Source organism: Catharus ustulatus, assembly GCF_009819885.2.
Source record: "Catharus ustulatus isolate bCatUst1 chromosome Z unlocalized genomic scaffold, bCatUst1.pri.v2 scaffold_26_arrow_ctg1, whole genome shotgun sequence".
NCBI classification, from domain to species: Eukaryota; Metazoa; Chordata; class Aves; order Passeriformes; family Turdidae; genus Catharus; species Catharus ustulatus.
Window position 1 is genome coordinate 3,657,955 of NW_024879445.1, and position 5,966 is coordinate 3,663,920.

At 40.5% G+C, this 5,966-nt stretch overlaps 1 long non-coding RNA gene across 1 annotated transcript; it reads left to right on the forward strand.

The window, feature by feature from the left end:
* The first annotated feature begins 551 nt into the window (after positions 1 to 551).
* LOC117011173 lies at positions 552 to 2,770 on the forward strand. The gene is made up of 4 exons (XR_004420885.1): positions 552 to 596; positions 798 to 857; positions 1,646 to 1,708; positions 2,246 to 2,770. It is a non-coding gene; the product is annotated as an uncharacterized LOC117011173 (long non-coding RNA).
* Positions 2,771 to 5,966: the final 3,196 nt, after the last annotated feature.

Genomic DNA, 5,966 nt, shown 5'->3' on the forward strand with positions numbered 1-5,966 from the left:
TTTCAAGCAGTTTTAGTCACTTAGATGTGGCTTCAGAGTCAGCATCTCCCTTCATGCTGTACAGCTTCTCTAGGCAAATAACAACAATGTTTATTTGTAAAGATAATGGAGTGATAAATTTTGTGCTATAATAAATTTCATGCTAACAGAAATGTTCTGAGACATTTTTCAGAAACGAAAGGGGTTGCTGAGAGCTAACACAGGGGTGAAAATTTTTGTCACGGTGATTGCAGAATAGGTTTCTTCATTGAATTAAAAATACCCACCCTAGCAATTGCAATGATGAGGACTAAAAGATATCAGTACATATTTATGTCATTTCAAATAAAGTGCTGTTGTTTTCCAACACTTCCTAGGGCAGGATACTTGTGCTCATGTCCTTTGTCCAGTAAAGATTCATATCTATAATCAGATGCCCTGTGTTTCAAAGAAGCGCTTAAGACAATAAGCAAACAATTATAAGTACTTCATATAGATACCTCTGTGAGAGGTATTTAAGAGCAAATGTAGAATTTGTCTTGACTTTGTTTTTTATTCCTTTGTTTTTATTGCAGTATGCTGGGCAGTGCCTAGACAGAGATCCCACAGTTTGCCAGGTACTGAGATATTCTCTGACACACTACAGAACTTAACTCTTTGTCTGGAAATGACACAACCTCTGGTGTGTCACCCTACAGAACCTACACTGTGTCTGGAACCAACCCAGGCTTCCCTTCCAACCGTAACTATTTCAGTTCTGTGCATTTCCTTGGTTTCAATATTTACATTCTCTGAAGCTACTTTACTTTCTCTGGCAGATCTTCCGAGTTACTTTCTACCCCAAGCAACCAGCACACCTGTTGATCCTGCTCCTCCTGGTAAGTCTGCTTTTCAAGCAGTTTTAGTCACTTAGATGAGACTTCAGAGCCAGCATCTCCCTTCATGCTGCACTGCTTCTCTAGGCAAATAACAACAATGCTTATTTGTAAAGATAATGGAGTGATAAATTTCATGCTAACAGAAACGTTCTGAGATATTTTTCAGAAAAAAAGGGGGTGCTGAGAGCTAATACAGGGATGAAAATTTTTGTCAGGAAGACTGCAGAATAAGTTTGCTTTCTTGATTAAAAATACCAACCCTGGCAATTATAATGATGAGGACTAAAAGATATCAGTACATATTTGTAGCATTTCAAATAAAGTGTTGTTGTTTTCCAACACTTCCTAGGGCAGGATATTTGTGCTCATGTCCTTTGTCCAATAAAGATTAATATCTATAACCAAGTGCCCTGTATTTCTAACAAGCATTTAAGACAAGAAGGAAACAGTTCTAAGTACCTCACATAGATACCTCTGTGAGAGGTATTTAAGAGCAAATGTAGATTCTGTCTTGATTTGGTTTTATTTTTTTAAATTGCATTATGCTAGGGAGTACCTAGACACAGATCCCACAGTTTGTCAGGTACTGAGATACCCTCTGGTGGGACACACTACAGAACTTACTCTTTGCCTGGAAATGACACAACCTCTGGTGTGTCACCCTACAGAACCTACACTGTGTCTGGAACCAACCCAGGCTTCCCTTCCAACCATAACTATTTCAGTTCTGTGCATTTCCTTGGTTTCAATATTTACATTCTCTGAAGCTACTTTACTTTCTCTTGCAGAATCTATTCCAAGTTACTTTATGCCCCGAGGAGTCAGTACACCTATTGGTCCTGCTCCTCCAGGTAAGTCTGCTTTTCAAGCAGTTTTAGTCACTTAGATGTGGCTTCAGAGCCAGCATCTCCCTTCATGCTGCACAGCTTCTCTATGCAAATAACAACAATGTTTATTTGTAAAGAAAATGGAGTGATAAATTTCATGCTAACAGAAATATTCTGAGACATTTTTCAGAAAAGAAATGGGGTGCTGAAGCTAACACAGGGATGTAAATTTTTATCAGGGTGTCTGAAAAATTAGTTTGCTTACTGGATTAAAAATATCCACCCTGGCAATTATAATGATGAGAAGTAAATTATTTCTGTCCATACTGTAGCACTTCAAATAAAGTGTTGCTGTTTTCCAAGACTTCCTAGGGCAGGATACTTGTGCTCATGTCCTTTGTCCAATAAAGATTAATATCTATAACCAGGTGTTTCTAAGAAGCCCTTAAGACAAGAAGCAAATAGTTCTAAGTACTTCACATAGATACCTTTGTGTGAAGTGTTTAATAACAAATATAGATTCTGTCTTGATTTGTTTTTTATTCTTTTTTTTAATTGCAGTGTGCTGGGCAGGGCCGGCAGGCAGGACTTACGATGTCTCACAAGCATCAGGCTCATTACTCATCGTTTTGCCACCCAGAGCACAGATGAATTACGCCTATGTTATACCACCAAATCCTTTCTGCCCTGCCAATCCCTCCAGCTGGTGTGCGCAAGCAAGTGGGAGTGGCTCTTCATTCGGCTCATCCTCCGCTTACAGCAGTGACCCATTCCGTACTTTTACCATTTCCGATCCCTCCAATTGGAGTGCACAAGCAACTGGTAGTGGCTCTACATTCAGCTCATGCTCTGGGTACAGCACTTGGCCGTTCAGTAGTTTTTGGTCTTCCGGACCCTCCGAATCATCCTCCAGTTTTGGATCACGCAGAGCCTATTCTCTGCCTTCGCTCAGACCTTTTCTGGATCAGAATATCTCAGCAAGACTCGGAAGAAATCTGTCTTGGTGACAGTTTTGTGATGGAATAGCCTAGCCTCTCCTAACAAGGAAAAAGCTGTAGTAATCTAAAAAGAGCTCATTAAAGTACAGCTTTACCAACCTATGTATTGTAGATCAGTGTATCTTTTTGTCTGGAATTTCATATTTTTATGAAAATGTGCATTCATATCTTCACATTTCTTAGTTTTTAAGTATTCATATAACAAAACATTTTTTAAACTCTTATTTATGGCAGTTGTTAATTTTTATATATTATATTTAAAAATGTTCTATAATAACACCTTTTGGGTAGTTTTCCTTTTTCCTAAAAAGCAAATCCACAAGCCATTTTAGTCTCTGTCTCTCCAAGTTGTTTCATGCCTGTCTATTTTAAACCAGGACTAAAATACTTTAATAGGGTTGAGAGTGGTCCATGAAATGTACACCAGTGATTCCTCTTGGGGAATGTCACGGCCCTGACATGAGTCTCTTTGTGATTTTTTTTTTCTCTCATCAGCTCAGCTGCAGACACACATTTAATTGCAAACTTAAGACAGATGAGCAAAATAAAAACAATGTGATGGGCCTTTGGGAGCACCCTTGCTGATCTTTCTGCTTTTTCAGTTGAGCAAGACTCTCATCCAGGCAAACAGATTTCACTCAGCAATACATAATCATTTGGCAGGAACTCTATTGATTTCTAGGAACAGCTGGAGGCCTTTATCTCCACAGCATGTTTTCACTTTCCCACACTTGGGTTTTGGCTGCAAATACCATTGTCCCAGCTTTCTTACCTAGAAGTATCATGGCTGGCCAAAAACTGCCCAGTGGGCCATATTCCAAAGGCAGTTTGGTCTGGAGTTTGTCAGTGACAGAGACCCTTATCCCATTCCATACCACAGTAAAAAAATCATAAAAGAGAACTTCTCATACTTAACAAACAACTGACATTCAGAGGTGAATGTAGAGCTTATTCACCCAGTGAAAAGGAAGGGAATCTTCCAATGGAGTTGTGGTTAATAGAGTTTTTCTTCTGACTCCCCCTCATAGCTGGCACTGGAGAAAGCCATGTCCCTGGCAGTGTCAGTGTCTTCTGTCTGCCATAAATTGTTTTGCTGCAACAAGCAGAGGCATCAGGTGAGAGAGAGGCGCAACTGATGGTAGGAACAGGAGCTGCTCCAAGGAGAAAAGAAGAAATGAACTTTTACTTGCCAAACTCATCTCCCCACAGACTCCAGCAGGATTCCTCTGGTTCCCAGGAATACGCAGAAATAGGGCTGAGAAGACCAGCTGAACCTGTGTGTTCACGCCCAGGACCTTGCTGATGCCCTTTAGGTTTCTCCTTTTTCTCTTTTCTATGTCCTCTGTATTGTTCACACATGTATTTGTAGCTCTGTGGCCTACTGTATTAGTGACTGTTTTCCCAGTACTTTTCCAAGGCATTTCCCTAAGCAGAAAGACAAAACAAATTCCAGGGCTCCAAGCCACAGGGGATTCAAGGCCCCAGTGCTATCTTGGTTCTTCCTGGGAACCAAGGTTGAGAGCAATTCTTGGAGATACCTTTTCATGGACAAAGCCAGTGCCCAGGGGAAACTCCAGAGAAGGAACTCGACCTGGTAGGGAATTACATAACCACTTGTCCTCCTAACTGGTGCTTTTTATCAATTATGCTGTTTTCCTAAAACCTAGAAATATGTACTCATCCCTGGAGGGAGTGGGGCTTTTGTGGACATCTTTACGTAACTGCTCTGAAAACCTTCAAATGAAGATCCACTTTTATATCACCTCCTTGCTAAAAGTATCTCAACTTTCATTTTCAGATTGGGAAAAAGGCAACATAGCCATCACAGGCAAACGTGGCCCATAATGCCACTAATCCACTCATCAAGGTGTCTTCAGTTTTCTGGGAGTTTTATCCTGCTACTTCTGTGGGAATGCTGCTTGCTGTCCAAGAGCTTTGTTCCTTTCAGGAAACTCAAGATACTTGTTTAGGTTCCTCTTTTCTACAGACACGGGCTATTGTAGCTGTTGAAAAATATGAGGGGCACAAACCATTCCCCAGGAAACTTCAACAAGTCAGAGAAATGTTGATTCCAGTAGGCCTTAGGCCCTTGTTCTGCCAATTGACAGGGGTGTTTAAAGGACACAGACATCAATGGGAACAAAGCTGGTATTTTACTAGGAATATGAAGGCAACTGAAAACTAAAATGATCTTACATGCTTGGCTTTAGCAACAAGCAAAAACAAGCAAGGTCACCTCATTACTATACGAGAGGACAGTGATTGAGAAAGATCCATCACCAATGCCCTAAACACTTCACCGTCATCCAGAGTCCATCCAGAGTTGCTGTGGAGTCCCATCTTGGAGAGAGGAGCTGGAGAACTCTTCCCAGCAACTGGGAAAATCCCACATGCTGCATCCACCTGTAGCTGAGTTCTCCAAATTCACCCTGAAAGCGGGTCCAGCTTTTATGGGCTCAAATCACCAAGTCAAAGTGACTGGATCACATTTTTAGCACAGAAACACCTGGCTCTGATGGCACACTTCCTGACCAGCAGTATAATTTGAGGTGCCCAAGGTAAATATCATGGTCAGATAAACTATTCAGAGCAATGTGACACAGACCATTCTGTAAAGTTTCTACCATTTCTGCCGGTGTTTATCTCCAAACAGACTACATGCCTGTTAGATATGCTGCTACCAGTATATTCCCTTCAGAAAGATGCTGGAAAGTATGAACAAGTAAACAAAAGAAGGAAGTTCCTTTCTTTTTCTCTCATGTTTCACCTCCTTAGTCACCATTTTTACTTGAGCTTGAGTTCATCTCAACAAAAAATCCACTAAAATCCTCAAATGTATTTTCTCTCTGTATTGGAGAGCTTTATTTATTATCAGATGGTTCTCTGCAATAAAACCAGATTTTTTTGCTGGCTCTTTGTTCCCCCGGGTGCATCCTCATTGTCTCTCAAACCCTTCCTTTTTCTTTGCTCTGTTTGGTTCTTCTCAAGTGCGAATCAGAGTAGTGATTTTTCTTTCCAAGTTATTGGTGTTGAGTGGATAGTGTGGAAATCCTGTGAGGAGCTCAGTAAAAGTTAAAGCCTTTAAAGTTTTGTAAAACTCACTGTAAGCTGGGTTATGCTTCTTATGAGTCTTTGCTAAGCATTTGGGTATTTAACAATAGAGAAGACTGCTCTAGGGCAAAACCTCATCTAAACCAGGTACACTGAACCCAGTAATTTAAGCAAAACAAAATGAAAAAAAAAATCACCCACACTAGGCTCACACAATGTTTTTTGGTTGTACC